The sequence below is a fragment of the Ascaphus truei genome, chromosome 1, assembly GCF_040206685.1.
Source record: "Ascaphus truei isolate aAscTru1 chromosome 1, aAscTru1.hap1, whole genome shotgun sequence".
Classification (NCBI taxonomy): Eukaryota; Metazoa; Chordata; class Amphibia; order Anura; family Ascaphidae; genus Ascaphus; species Ascaphus truei.
Genome location: NC_134483.1, coordinates 377,912,345 through 377,927,162, shown reverse-complemented (window position 1 = coordinate 377,927,162; position 14,818 = coordinate 377,912,345). Strand labels below are relative to the sequence as shown.

General features: G+C 39.3%; 1 long non-coding RNA gene across 1 annotated transcript in view; it reads left to right on the top strand.

Moving 5' to 3' along the window:
- Window positions 1-13,317, top strand: part of LOC142471224 (uncharacterized) — a 480,691-nt gene extending 467,374 nt beyond the window's left edge. Inside the window, exon 3 of the long non-coding RNA XR_012789375.1 lies at window positions 13,276-13,317. This is a non-coding gene — a long non-coding RNA (uncharacterized LOC142471224). The remainder of the gene's footprint in view (window positions 1-13,275) is intronic.
- Window positions 13,318-14,818: the final 1,501 nt, after the last annotated feature.

Here is a 14,818-nt window from a genome sequence, read left to right as displayed (position 1 = left end):
TGGCATATCAAGAGATAGTTAATAGAAACACCATACGTCTATCTCCAAATTTAGTCCTTGAGGGACCAAAGTATTAAGTTTTTGGATCCAGAATGTTTCCTGGATAGATATATCTTTTACTCTATCCCCCTCCTATTACATGGGACATATTTAATCCCTTTGAAGGTTAATGAGGAGAGATCATTGTCAAGGTATAGGGCAAAGTGATGACTTAGGCTGTGTTTTGTGAGGGCATTTTTAATGTTTCTAACATGTTCCTGGACGCGAATCTTCAAGCTGTGCTTCATGCGGCCAACATATTGCAGACCGCACGAGCACTCTGCAAGGTATACTACATGCGTAGTGTTACAATTAATGAACTCTGTGACATCAAAAGAAGTATTATTACTGTTTGATTTAAAAGTTTTCCTATCCGGATGGAGAAATCTGCAAACAGAACATATTCCACATGGAAAGTTCCCAAAAGGTTTGGTTTTAAGACAAGAGAGACAAGAGAGAGAGTCTGAACAACATCCCTGACAATATTGCCTGGAGCATCTTTCAAACTTTTTGCTTTTCTATAAATAAAGCTCGGAAATTGACTAATATGTCCATTAAGTATAGGATCAGTACAGAGGATCCCCCAATGTTTCTTGATTACTCTTTCAATTTGTTTATTCATGGAATTATAATTAGTAATAATAGAAACATTTGCTTTCTTACAGCTTCACGCTTCCTTTTACTCTTAAGCACAAGCATACTCGATCCATATTTCTAACTTTCTCTAAGTCATTCATTAGTTTTTTTATAGCCGTATCCCCTTTCCATAAATCTCAGAAACAGGATTTGTGCCTGTTTCTCAAAATCTAAGTTATTGCTATAATTTCTTTTGACTCTCATGAATTGGCCTCCAGGGATGTTATCAATCCACGTATGCTTGTGGTTGCTGGAGGCCAGTAAAAGGTTATTCCTGCTGCGCCTGCCTTTAACCTCCTACTTGCCGGATAAATGCGGAGATTATCTCCGTTTGTATCGGAGTTTCCCGCGCGGCGGCCACATCATCAGATAAGCGTTAATGGCGCTTATCATTGAAAGCGCCCGCGGCGCGGGAAACAAGACGTAAAAAAGCAGCACACCGCCGCGCTTTTTAAAATTCCTGCGGTGGCGGCCGCCACTGTAGTATCTACTTTCTTAAAGAATGTAACTGTGCTTACACCACTTTCTTCTGAAGCTGTTAGTGTAAGATCCAAGAAGTCAACACTTTTTACATCTGTGATATGTGTAAACACCAAGTTAAGATCATTCTTATTAATATGCGTAAGAAACGCTTTCACTGATTCCTCATCACCCTCCCACTCACAGAATATCGTCTATGTATCGACGCCACACTATTATATTGGTACTGAATGGATTATTGGATGATTCTCAGTTCCCCATGTACAGGTTTGTGAAACTGGGGGCAAACCGAGTACCCATAGCAGTTCCGCAAACTTGCAGGAAGAACTGGGATAGGAATAAAAAATAGTTGTGGGTCAACACATATTCGATTGATTTCAAAATAAATTGTCTGTTGAGATCATGAAGCTGGAGATAACTTTTTAGATAACATCGACTGTTTCTAATCCCTTCTTATGCGGAATATGTGTGTACCGAGCTTGTACATCACAAGTTATCTATGTGTAAGTTTTTTTCCACTTAAAGTTCGTAAATAAATTTAATAAAGAGGAAGAATCCCTTCGGTAAGAGGGAAGTTTTCCAACATAGTTCTGTAAAAAATAGTCCACATATTGTGAGAGATTAGCAGTCAGCGATGATATCCCGATACTATGGGTCTTCCGGATGGGTTAGTCATAGATTTATGCATCTTTTGAAGATGATAGAAAACCGGTATTTTCGGTGAATGAGTGTATAAAAATGCATATTCCTTAGATGTTATAACAGTCAGGGATAAAGCCTCATCCAAGAGAGTTTTCAGAGAAAATAGGAACGCACTTGTGGGGTCCTTCACTGTTTTTTTTTATAGAAGACAGGGTCACATAGGAGTCAGAGCGCCTCTTTTTCATAATCAGAACGTTCTTGGAGGACCACACACCCACCCTTGTCAGCCTGTCTAATTATTAAGTTATGATTCTCTTGTAGGAATCTCAGGGGTAAGTTTTTAGCTTTACTTAGATTGTGTTTAAGATTGTGATTTCATGTTGTCAACTAATAGGTTAAAATCGTGGTGCACCATGTTGAAAAAGGTATCAACATGGTGACCTTTCAACTGAAGGGGTAGAATTTGGACAGGGCCCTAAAAGGCGTATGTCTGCAGATAGATTCTCCTACATCTTCTGTCTCAAGTGTTTCTGCCACTGTAATCTCATTAATAATAGATTTTGGCTCTCTTTCTTTTTTTAGAAAATGTCTTTTTAAAGTCACATTTCGTATAAATTTATGTAAGTCCTTGAATAGCTGAAATGAATTGGCTCCACATGATCTTGAAAAAATCAACTCCATACTCAATACCATCGTCTGGTCATCAGTAAGGATGACTGATGATAAATTAAAGATCCCTCTATCTAACGGAGTTACCAGATTTTTTAGTATTCGCTTCGCTTGGACTCTGGATCCCCCTCTTTGCCTTCTTCGGGTAGAGATCTTTGTCCTAACTTGCCTCCGGGTGTCTCTTGTCTGGGGCCCTCAGACACTTTTTTCCCTTTTTTTTGGAGAGACATGTCTGTTTCTTATCAATAATTAAAAAGAAGACGGGGAGGAGGGAGACAGAGCAGAGCGAGCTATACGCAGATGTTCTGGGACCTTATTGGAGGATTGCTGTTTGTCATTTTGAAATGAATATGACTTGTCTTCTATTTTGGTTAAAATTCTTATCATAATTTTTACCTTTGTAATTCGGATTTCTATATTGTCCATCCCTTTGTGGATAGGACTTATCTCTCCTATATTGGTCCCTCCTGTTGATATAATGGTCACCTCTTCGATCTCTACCTCTATCATGAGAGTAATCGCTTGATCTATATTACATAGTTACATAGTTACATAGTAGATGAGGTTGAAAAAAGACATAGGTCCATCAAGTTCAACCTATGCTAAATTTAGACAACAGATACTTTATCCTAAATCTATACTTACTTATTGATCCAGAGGAAGGCAAACAAAAAACCCCATTAAGGGGAAAAATTAATTCCTTCCTGATATCCCTGATATCCCTGATATCCCTGTATACCTTTCCCATCTAAAAAGATGTCCAACCTTTTTTTGAAAAAATCTATTATATCTGCCATCACAGTCTCCATGGGTAATGAATTCCACATTTTAACTGCCCTTACTGTAAAGAACCCTTTCCTTTGTTGCTGGTGAAATTTCCTTTCCTCCAACCTTAAGGGATGGCCCCGAGTACTTAGTACTGCCCGTGGGATGAATATTTCTTTTGAAAGCTCCTTGTATTGTCCCTGAATATATTTGTATATAGTTATCATATCCCCTCTTAGACGCCTCTTTTCTAATACAAAAACCATATGGGATACCTGTCGCTTAATATAGTAGAAAGTGTCTGTAGACGGACGTTCACAGAGGTACACAATTGGAGGCTTTTATAAGGTGAAATTATAATAGGCTTTATTGTGCCTTTTCCTTTTCATCAGGAAATCATCCAAACACAGGGGGGGGGACAAAGCTTCTATTCACTTAGGAGTATCTCTAGTGAAAATACCATGCAATTAATTCACAACTCCCTAAGTCAAGCATGTCTCGCAGCCCCAGAACATATAGCATGAAATAAGCAGATATAAGCAGTCTCTTAATAATGAAAGTCTTATCTGTTTCTTGCTGTAGAGTAAGCTTCTCTGCTCTCCTGGAACCGCACCCGTGCGTGCACAGAAAATCAGCATCCAGGTTTAGAAGTCTTATTTGGTGTCTTGCAATCAGCTATGCTGGGCAGAGCTCAGGACCGGTCAGCTCCAGAGATGTGTGTTCTCTTGGTCAGTCTCTCCTGGGAGACTCAAGAACACTCCTCTGTCTCCAAAGGTCAGCTCTCATTCAGAGCTAAGGAGTTACTTCCTGTCTCAACAGACAGGCTTTTGTAAGCAATCAAATCAGGCAGGTGATGTTTATTAATTGACTACCAGCAGTTAACCACCACACTGCTAGACTAAAGGCACATTACTTAAACAGGGATTACTCTCCTGTTACAGTGTCCATACAGTGCAGTCCTTTAATTCTCCAAATGATGTTCCCAAATTTCCTTTCCTCCAACCTTAAGGGATGGCCCCGAGTCCTTAGTACTGCCCGTAGGATGAATATTTCTTTTGAAAGCTCCTTGTATTGTCCCTGAATATATTTGTATATAGTTATCATATCCCCTCTTAGACGCCTCTTTTCTAATACAAAAACCATATGGGATACCTGGCGCTTAATATAGTAGAAAGTGTCTGTAGACGGACGTTCACAGAGGTACACAATTGGAGGCTTTTATAAGGTGAAATTATAATAGGCTTTATTGTGCCTTTTCCTTTTCATCAGGAAATCATCCAAACACAGGGGGGGGACGGGGACAAAGCTTCTATTCACTTAGGAGTATCTCTAGTGAAAATACCATGCAATTAATTCACAACTCCCTAAGTCAAGCATGTCTCGCAGCCCCAGAACATATAGCATGAAATAAGCAGATATAAGCAGTCTCTTAATAATGAAAGTCTTATCTGTTTCTTGCTGTAGAGTAAGCTTCTCTGCTCTCCTGGAACCGCACCTGTGCGTGCAAAGAAAATCAGCATCCAGGTTTAGAAGTCTTATTTGGTGTCTTGCAATCAGCTATGTTGGGCAGAGCTCAGGACCAGTCAGCTCCAGAGATGTGTGTTCTCTTGGTCAGTCTCTCCTGGGAGACTCAAGAACACTCCTCTGTCTCCAAAGGTCAGCTCTCATTCAGAGCTAAGGAGTTACTTCCTGTCTCAACAGACAGGCTTTTGTAAGCAATCAAATCAGGCAGGTGGTGTTTATTAATTGACTACCAGCAGTTAACCACCACACTGCTAGATTAAAGGCACATTATTTAAACAGGGATTACTCTCCTGTTACAGTGTCCATACAGTGCAGTCCTTTAATTGTCCAAATGATGTTCCCAACCAAAATGACGATTGCAGTTGAATTCGTTAGTCCCCCCTAATAAAGGGTTAAAGAAAAAATACAAATTGGGCAGTATATCTGGACAGATACATACAGGACAGTACGACCACAGTGTAACTACTTACAAGATAAATCTTGTAACTTTCAGTTGAGAGGATCTGTGCTTTAACCTCTTCCTTGCTGTGATCACGAATACCACACGAATCTTCTCAATCCTCCTCTTCTTTAGCTTCTCCCAAGTAGATATTCGGAAGGCATGATAAGGAGAGAATACAGCAAGATAGTGTGGAAAGTACAAAACAATTTATTAAAATATATAAAAACAGCCAAATGTAAACTCACATATGGATGCAGTACCACGTGCAATACTAGGATGCCGTCCGCAGCTTTGCTAAGGTGTCCCTTTGCTTGCCGCAAATCAAGTACAGCTGTATGGCTCCTCTCAGCAGCAACTCATTGCCCAGGACTCTCTTCGCCCTCCCTGGTGTGTTCCGGCGCTGGTCCCGCTGACGTCACTGCCTGAGCGCCTTTCAAACAACTTGGAACCTCCTCTGCAGACGATGCCTCTAGAACTCCTCCCCCCTAACGCGTTTCGTGATGAGGGGACGTCCTTTGAAAAAGTGACGTCCCCACGTCACGAAACGCGTTAGGGGGGAGGAGTTCTAGAGGCACCGTCTGCAGAGGAGGTACCCAGTTGTTTGAACGGCGCTCAGGCAGTGACGTCAGCGGCACCAGCGCCGGAACACACAGGGAGGGCGAAGAGAGTCCTGGGCACTGAGTTGCTTCTGAGAGGAGCCATACAGCTGTACATGATTTGCGGCAAGCAAAGGGACACCTTAGCAAGCTGCAGACGGCATCCTAGTATTGCACGTGTTACTGCATCCATATGTGAGTTTACATTTGGCTGTTTTTATATATTTAATAAATTGTTTTGTACTTTCCACACTATCTTACTGTATTCTCTCCTTATCATGCCTTCCGAATATCTACTTGGGAGAGGCTAAAGAAGAGGAGGATTGAGAAGATTTGCGTGGGATTCGTGATCACAGCAAGGAAGAGGTTAAAGCACAGATCCTCTCAACTGAAAGTTACAAGATTTATCTTGTAAGTAGTTACACTGTGGTCGTACTGTCGTGTATGTATCTGTCCAGATATATTGCGCATATTGTGTTTTTTCTTTAACCCTTTATTAGGGGGGACTAACGAATTCAACTGCAATCGTCATTTTGGTTGGGAACATCATTTGGACATTTAAAGGACTGCACTGTATGGACACTTTCTACTATATTAAGCGCCAGGAATCCCATATGGTTTTTGTATGAGTTTTGTGTGTAGGTTGAGGAGATAACCTGCACTGTGGGAAAACATAGGCTGCTTTATTTGTTTGTTTTTTAGTCATCACGGTCACCTGATATTGTATGTGCACTTTATTTTATTGTAGGCGTAATTATGTATGCACACTATTTAATTTAAGGCACATTTTTAGCATTAGCTCATTATAGGTTAAGCGCTGTAGTTTTGGTGTATTAGTTAGTCATTTACATTATTGCCTCTTTTCTAATGTAAATAAATCTAATTTAGCTAGCCTCTCCTCATAAGTTAGATTGTCCATCCCCTTTATTAATTTGGTGGCTCTTCTCTGCACTCTCTCTAGTTCCATAAGGTCTTTTCTTAGGACTGGTGTCCAAAATTGTACTCTATATTCAAGGTGTGGTTTTATTAGTGCTTTGTAAAGGGTCATAATTATGTTTACTTCCCTTCCATCCATTGCCCGTTTGATGCAAGATAAGACATCAGCTATTGCATGACATTGGGCACTATTGCTAAGCCTGAAGTTTACAAGCACTCCTAAATCCTTCTCCATCAAGGATTCCCCCAATATATCTCCATTTAATTTGTGTCGCCTTTTAATTCTTGCATCCCAAATGCATAACCTTACATTTATCTGTACTAAACCTCATTTGCCATTTACCTGCCCACGTTTCCAGTCTCTCCAAGTCCTTCTGAAGAGAAATTACATCCTGCTCTGATTCTATTACCTTATACAATTTAGTATCATCAGCAAAGATGGATACTTTGCTCTCTATCCCAACCTCAAGGTCATTAATAAACAAGTTAAAAAGCAGGGGTCCCAGTACCGATCCCTGAGGTACTCCACTCACGACTTTAGCCCAACCTGAAAAAGTTCCATTTATGACAACCCTCTGTTGTATGTCCTTTAACCAGTTTTCAATCCAGGTGCATATATTATTACTGAGTCCAATTTTCTTTATTTTGTACACCAACCTCTTGTGTGAAACTGTATCAAAAGCCTTTGCAAAATCTGAGTAGACCACATCAATTGCATTACCCTGGTATAAATTCCTACTTACCTCCTCAAAGAAACAAATAAGGTTAGTTTGGCAAGATCTATCCTTCATAAATCCATGCTGACTATTACTAATAATTTTGTTTTCCATTAGGTATTCCTGAATATTATCCCGTATTAAACCTTCAAGTAGGTTCCCTACTATTGAAGTCAGGCTTACAGGTCTGTAATTTCCCGGTTGTGATCTAGCTCCCTTTTTAAATATAGGCACCACATCTGCTTTACGCCAATCTTGTGGTAGTGAGCCTGTCGACATTGAGTCCTTGAATATTAAATATAAGGTTTTGGCTATTACTGAGCTTAACTCCTTGAGAACTCTTGGATGTATGCCCTCGGGGCCAGGTGCCTTATTTACTTTAATTTTTTCAAGTCGCTTATGAACTTCCTCAGTTAACCAATTGTTCATTAATATGGAGGTTGTGGCTTCCTCCTGCGGCATTACTATTGAACTTGATTCTTCCCTGGTAAACACAGAGGCAAAGAATTTGTTTAATACCTCAGCTTTTTCCTTATCTCCAATAATAATCTGCCTACCCATCTCACACTGAAAGGGTCCTATATTTTCTTGTCTCATTTTTTGGTTATTAAGGTACTTAAAGAACTTTTTAGGGTTGACCTTACTTTCTATTGCAATCCTTTTTTCATTATCCATTTTTGCTAATTTGATTGCCCTTTTGCAATTTTTGTTACATTCCTTATAATTCTGTTACGATGTCTCTGTCCCTTCTGACTTAAAGAATCTAAACGCCTTCCTCTTCTGGTCCATTTCCTCCCCTACCTGTTTATTTAGCCACATTGGTTTTGACTTATTTCTTTTATACTTATTACCCAAGGGTATACACTGATAAGTGTGCTTTTCTAACAATGTTTTAAAGACTGACCATTTTTCTTCTACATTTTCCCCTGCAAAAACATCATCCCATTGTATTACTACTAGATTAGACCTCAGTTGAATAAAATCTGCCTTTCTAAAGTTTAAGGTCTTTGTTGAACCCAAGAAATCTATTTTTTGATAATTTATTTCAAATGAGACAGTGCTATGATCACTGTTACCCAAATGTTCCAGGATTTGAATATTTGTTATTACTTCTACATTGTTTGATATGACCAAATCCAGTATTGCTCCTCTCCTGGTTGGTTCCTCAATAATTTGGGTCATATTGTTGTAACGCTAATCTCATTGCCCCAGTGTATGTCTGGATAATTAAAATCCCCCATTATGCAAACATAACCCAGTTTTGATTCCTTTTCCATTTGCAAAAGTATTTTAGCTTCCTCAATCTCACAGATATTTGGTGGTTTATAGCATATTCCCACAAACATTTTCTTAATACTTTTACCTCCACTGCTAATTTCTATCCACAAAGTCTCTACATTTTCATCATTCCCTTCATAAACATCATCCCTTATAATAGGTTTTAGATCCGGTTTAACATATAAACATACTCCACCTCCCCTTCTATTTGTTCAATCCTTCTTCTATTTGTTCGATCCTTTGATTGGATATTCTAGTTTATCTGTTAAATGGTTTCTATCTTCATCATTAGGGTTGAGGATAGAGGTATTAGCGGACTCTCTTCCTTTTACCTCTTCCCTTCCCCAGTTCTTCTCTCTTTTATGGACATAGTCCATTTTGTCTCTGTAAAATTTCCTGTGCTTTGTCTTCATTATTTCCTCATCATGATGTTCTAAATTATTACACTCCTCATGTTCCAATACAAAACAAGCTATGCTGATTACTAATGGTTCCATGGATTTGATTTGGTCCGTTATTTTAGAACCCAGTTCTTTTAAGGATTTACTACTCTCATATATGATCAGACGCGTCAAATCCATGGAACATTCATAAAATGATCATTATCTCTACCAAAGGTAGGATTTTTTACAATACGGAGACCCCTTGGTACTCTCTTGCAGTCAATATATCTCTGCAGGGTAAGCCAATGCATGCTGCTTTAAACACAGCTTTTAAACATAGCCTGGGATGAGATGAAAAGCCAATAAACCCACATACATATACATACTGTATATATATATATATAATCAAAAAATAAATAGATGATACCGTTCTGTGGCTAACGAAATGCTTTTATTTGTGCGAGCTATCAAGATACACTGATCTCTTCTTCCGGCGATGTTACAATGAATGAAGCAAGCAAAAGGTATACTTAAAAACAGTGTCTCTTGGAATGTTATCTGTGCTAGTCCTTCCCCCAGTGTGGATGTGTTTTATGGCTAGAGGTGTCAAAAGGTTCCTGAAAGCAAGTGATGTAAGAGTGTGTGTGTGTATCTGTGTGAATATAAATGAATGGAGAGCCCACAGTATATACAGTGCTATACAAAAGGTGTGTGGAGTGGATATAAATGGTGTGGATAGGTGTGGAAATGTGAGAGATTGTAGCACAACTAAAAGTGTGTGTGGATACTATGTGGTCCCTATAGGTGTATAGGGATGGAAAAACAAGGAGTATTAGTATGTGTAAGAGACAGTTGTGTGTGCATACATATAGCACAGTATGTACAGACATGGCCTATAGCGCTCATGGGAAGAGAGTTCACTTGTGTCAGTAATGACTCATAAAATTTCGATCTCTGTTTAGGCCACCGCTAAGTGTCCCGAACAGTTGCATAAATTCGGGAATACAAAATAAGAGGAAGGTTCACCTGTTCCTCCAGCAATGTCGTGTACCTCATCATGTGCATGAAATGCCCAGGGGGCTGCTACTACATAGGTGAGACAGGGCAGGGGCTAGCTAAACAAGAGAATGAACCTGCATCGCCACAGCATCACGCGCGTAACAAGAGACAGTCCAGTTGGCGAACATTTCTCTGACTCTGGCCATAAGATGAACGATCTGAGGGTTTCCATACTCAAAGGTAATCTTAAAACACCGAAAGAGAGACGGTTGCATGAATACAAATTTATGCAACTGTTCGGGACACTTAGCGGTGGCCTAAACAGAAATCGAAATTTTATGAGTCATTACTGACACAAGTGAACTCTCTTCCCATGAGCGCTATAGGCCATGTTTGTACATACTGTGCTATATGTATGCACACACAGCTGTCTCTTACACATACTAATACTCCTTGTTTTTCCATCCCTATACACCTATAGGGACCACATAGTATCCACACACACTTTTAGTTGTGCTACAATCTCTCACATTTCCACACCTACCCACACCATTTATATCCACTCACACTCCACACACACCTTTTGTATAGCACTGTATATACTGTGGGCTCTCCATTCATTTATATTCACACAGATACACACACACACTCTTACATCACTTGCTTTCAGGAACCTTTTGACACCTCTAGCCATAAAACACATCCACACCGGGGGAAGGACTAGCACAGATAACATTCCAAGAGACACTGTTTTTAAGTATACCTTTTGCTTGCTTCATTCATTGTAACATCGCCGGAAGAAGAGATCAGTGTATCTCGAAAGCTCGCACAAATAAAAGCATTTCGTTAGCCACAGAACGGTATCATCTATTTATTTTTTGATTATTGAAGCTCGGCTAACACGGTACTGATACCTCTACATAAATACTGCACCGACACACTTTATTCGAGCAAATACCCGGTATGTACCTGGCAGATACCTGGAATGCGCCACTCCTAACCTCTGACAAGCCCCGTTGCATTTGCCTTCCCAGCCTGGGTTCATGCCTGGCTGATGGGCGGCTGATCTGTTAAATGATAATGATTAGGATTTAATAGGCTGCAATGCTTCGCGTGTCTACCAGATGGCATAAATTCATGAATTGTAATGCAGTTTATATATATATACTGTGCAGTATTGCAGCCAGCGGGAATAAAATGCTTCAATCCCTGCTTGGAAAATAACTCAATGCACTCGGGCAGAAAACAGTCACAAACCTCAATACACCCGGGTATACCCGAATTCGTGGGACTAGCCAAGCTCGAATAAAGTGTGTCGCCAGTGTATATATATATAAATATATATATATATATATATATATATATATATATATATATATATATATATATATATATATATATAGTCCAATTATTTTGCACTTGTTTTGCTCTCGTTTGTAATCTGGGAGACTTTAATAAATAGATACAGAAGTGATGCAAATCCGGGGCACAAAACACGTGTAACGTGTTTCCCCACCGTCTGTTACCTAGTGTTGTTGTGCTGCTCACCTACTAGGCTTACAGGATACTGAAGGTCCGCCAATGTTAGTGGGGATGAACGGACAGGCTTTAGAGAGTTCTTTACTTGGTGCAGCGCCACCATTCCCCGCAGACCCTAGCAGAACTGGGTGCAGTCCCTGAAGGAAAACCCTCTGATACTCCCCCTGATTAACTGCACTCAGGCAGGAGTATAAAACAGGATCAGATCTTTATTCTTTAATAGCATACAACAGGTCCACTTTTTACAAGGGTCTCTGGTCTCAACCCAAGGAGCTTCAGGCCCCAAAGGTCTATCCTTAGCTCCCTTATTCCCTGGCAGAATAAGGGGTATTACCCTACTCCCCTGAAGGAGAGGGTCTGTCCAACACTCAGAACTCTACCAGGACCACTACATTTAGGCTCTTCAGCTCCCTTTGTACCCAGGGGAAGGTATTACGTCTGAGCCCCTGATAGGGCAGCACACAGGCCCTAGGCCCACCCCCTGTTACTCAAGGGAGCTACTTACTGCTGCTGTAGCAAGGGCATATATTTAACCCTAACACTGCCTGTGCTGGTATCAGGGTTTACAGATGCAGCCACCAGTATCCGACCACTTGTCTTGGAAAATCTGGGGCAATCTCCAAGGAAACTGCAACATTTCTGTGAGATTTCTGCAGCCAGACTAATGGCCCATCGGATTAACACTGTGGGGGTCCCTGAAGTTTCCATTCAAACATTCAAACTGAATGGGATGGCAGGGACCCCTGCTGTGTTAATCTGATGGGCCATTATTGTAATGATTATTTATATCTACTGACCTTTGACCTTTATCATAGATACAGATGCAGCCACGAGTATTAGAACTCTTGCCTTGGAACTTCTGGGGCAGTCTCACAGTAAATGCCGCAACATTGCCTCAACATTTCTGTGATATTCTTAATGGTCCATCGGATTAACACAGCATGGGTTCCTGCAGTCCCATTCAGTTTGAATGGGACTGCAGGGACCCCGTGCTGTGTTAATCCGATGGGCCATTAAGAATCTCACAGAAATGTTGAGGCATTAACTGTGAGACTGCCCCAGAATCTCCTAGGTACAGTACAAGTGTTCTAATACTCGTGGCTGCATCTGTAGATTTGAAGCAACTTGATACATGTTTTTCAAGCAATTCTGTTTATATGATAGTCTATTACAGAAATACACACATTCTGGCAAAGTTGCTAAAAAATGTGAAATGTTGGAAAGGACTTAACCGATCTTTAAATGTTCTCTTATGGAAGGTATTATTGATTTTCTACACTGTATTTAAGAACTGCAGATGTAGCCAATGTTATTGCAACGTTTGGCACACTGCAGTAGGACATAGTGTAAACAACGCCCAAGCATAAGAAGCAACCATTGATTTGAATAAGCTTCTGATGAGAAGGGGGTAGGGCAATTGTGCCATTTTAACCACATGAGTGCGCCAAATATTGCATTAACATTGGCTATATCTATTAATTACACTTTACATAATGTTAATTTTCTGCATATGTAATATTGATCCTGGAATGTTTTTTATTATTATTATTATTATTATTATTATTATTTTGTAATAAGGTATTTTTGTAAGAGTTTATTACTTAGAAAGTATGTATCATTTTGTTTTTCAGGTGGCAATTTTGGTTGACGATATTCCACTTTTTTAAAGGTAAGCCACAATTTCAAATAATAGAAAATATGACTAAAGTAGCAAACAGTACTGTATGTGTCGAGCTCAGTTTAGAACAGTATTAAGTAAAGAGATTAAATTGTGCATTTAAAAATGGTAACAACTTGGCTTTTTATATTGATAGAACTTTGTACCAATTAAAACCTCAGAATATTGTCTTGGTGCAGAAATTTCCATGTTGCCTTAAATGTAAATGCCGGAATGTCTTCTATTACCAAAAATTAAGAAATATTGAATAACAAAAATAAATGTTTAGGTATTTAACCGAGTCGGGCAGGAGGTGCCACAGGGCCAGATTGCTGTGGCCATTCTGGCAATCTCAGTCACTCTATGAAATTTAATGTACTCTCTTCAGCACTGCTGTAATGGACTGGAAGGGGTCATCCCCGTCCCATCCACCATCATTGTAATCTCGCCTAAGAAAACGAGCGTTTCCTTTTTTGTCAAACAAATCTAAACTAGAGAAAGCCAATAATTCCATATTAGATTGCATGATTTATCTGCTATATGAAATGTGTAGAAACATTATATTGCATTGAAATACGTTCACCACATAATTCATCCACAGAAAGTATTTGTACATTTTTTGTACTGAATAGACAACACAATCTATAGTAATACTGTATGAACGTTTGCTCAATATACTTTAATTCAAAAGGCCACCACATGAAGCTAACTTTCGCTCTGTTCATAATGTTTCAGCTTAAAGAGAATTAGCATGCAAGGTTGTTTCATTTACTTTTTGAGTGTAAATATTTTCTTGTTGACTGACCTCATTGGCTTCAAGTATGTAAATACTAGGTTTGAAGACTACAATGAGGTACTGTATATTATTAAATGTTGCAAATGAGCATTATGACTTTATATAAAAGCTACAGTGTCTGTTCATTAAAGTGCAAGAATAGAGTTTCCATCCACAAATGCGGGTTTGCACGGAAACACAACTCGTCAAGTTCACTAAGCAGTTCTCACAGTATGGATGGTGAATCTAACCTTCGCTACAGTATTGATTTGAGTAATAAATCACTGACCAGGCCTTTTGTGCTGTTTAAATGACTATCTGAATAGAACACTAGGCTTTGAAAATTGATTAAATATTTTTGTTGCAGAATCTGTTTCCAGGTAGTTCTGAACGTGGATTTTAAATAACACTAAATCAATGAGACAAGGGTTTGCAAACAATTTCCTTTATTAAAATATAGAAGCAAGACACAAAATATATTCCTGTGTAGAAATGGGTGAATGCATCAAAATTCATCCCCGTGAATATCCCACCAATGTTTTGTTAATATTTGCTCCACTGATAAATATTTGCCTGTGTAGTTTTTATTAACAATGTGTGCGAAAGTATGCAATTTTGCCGGTGGCCACTATTTGCTAATTTGTTCTAAACATTTGGAGAGGAAGAGAGACTTTCAAATTAACATATCTTCCAGGTATTTCAGGAATAGTTTACTTGACTTTCTCAAAGATCATGCCAACTA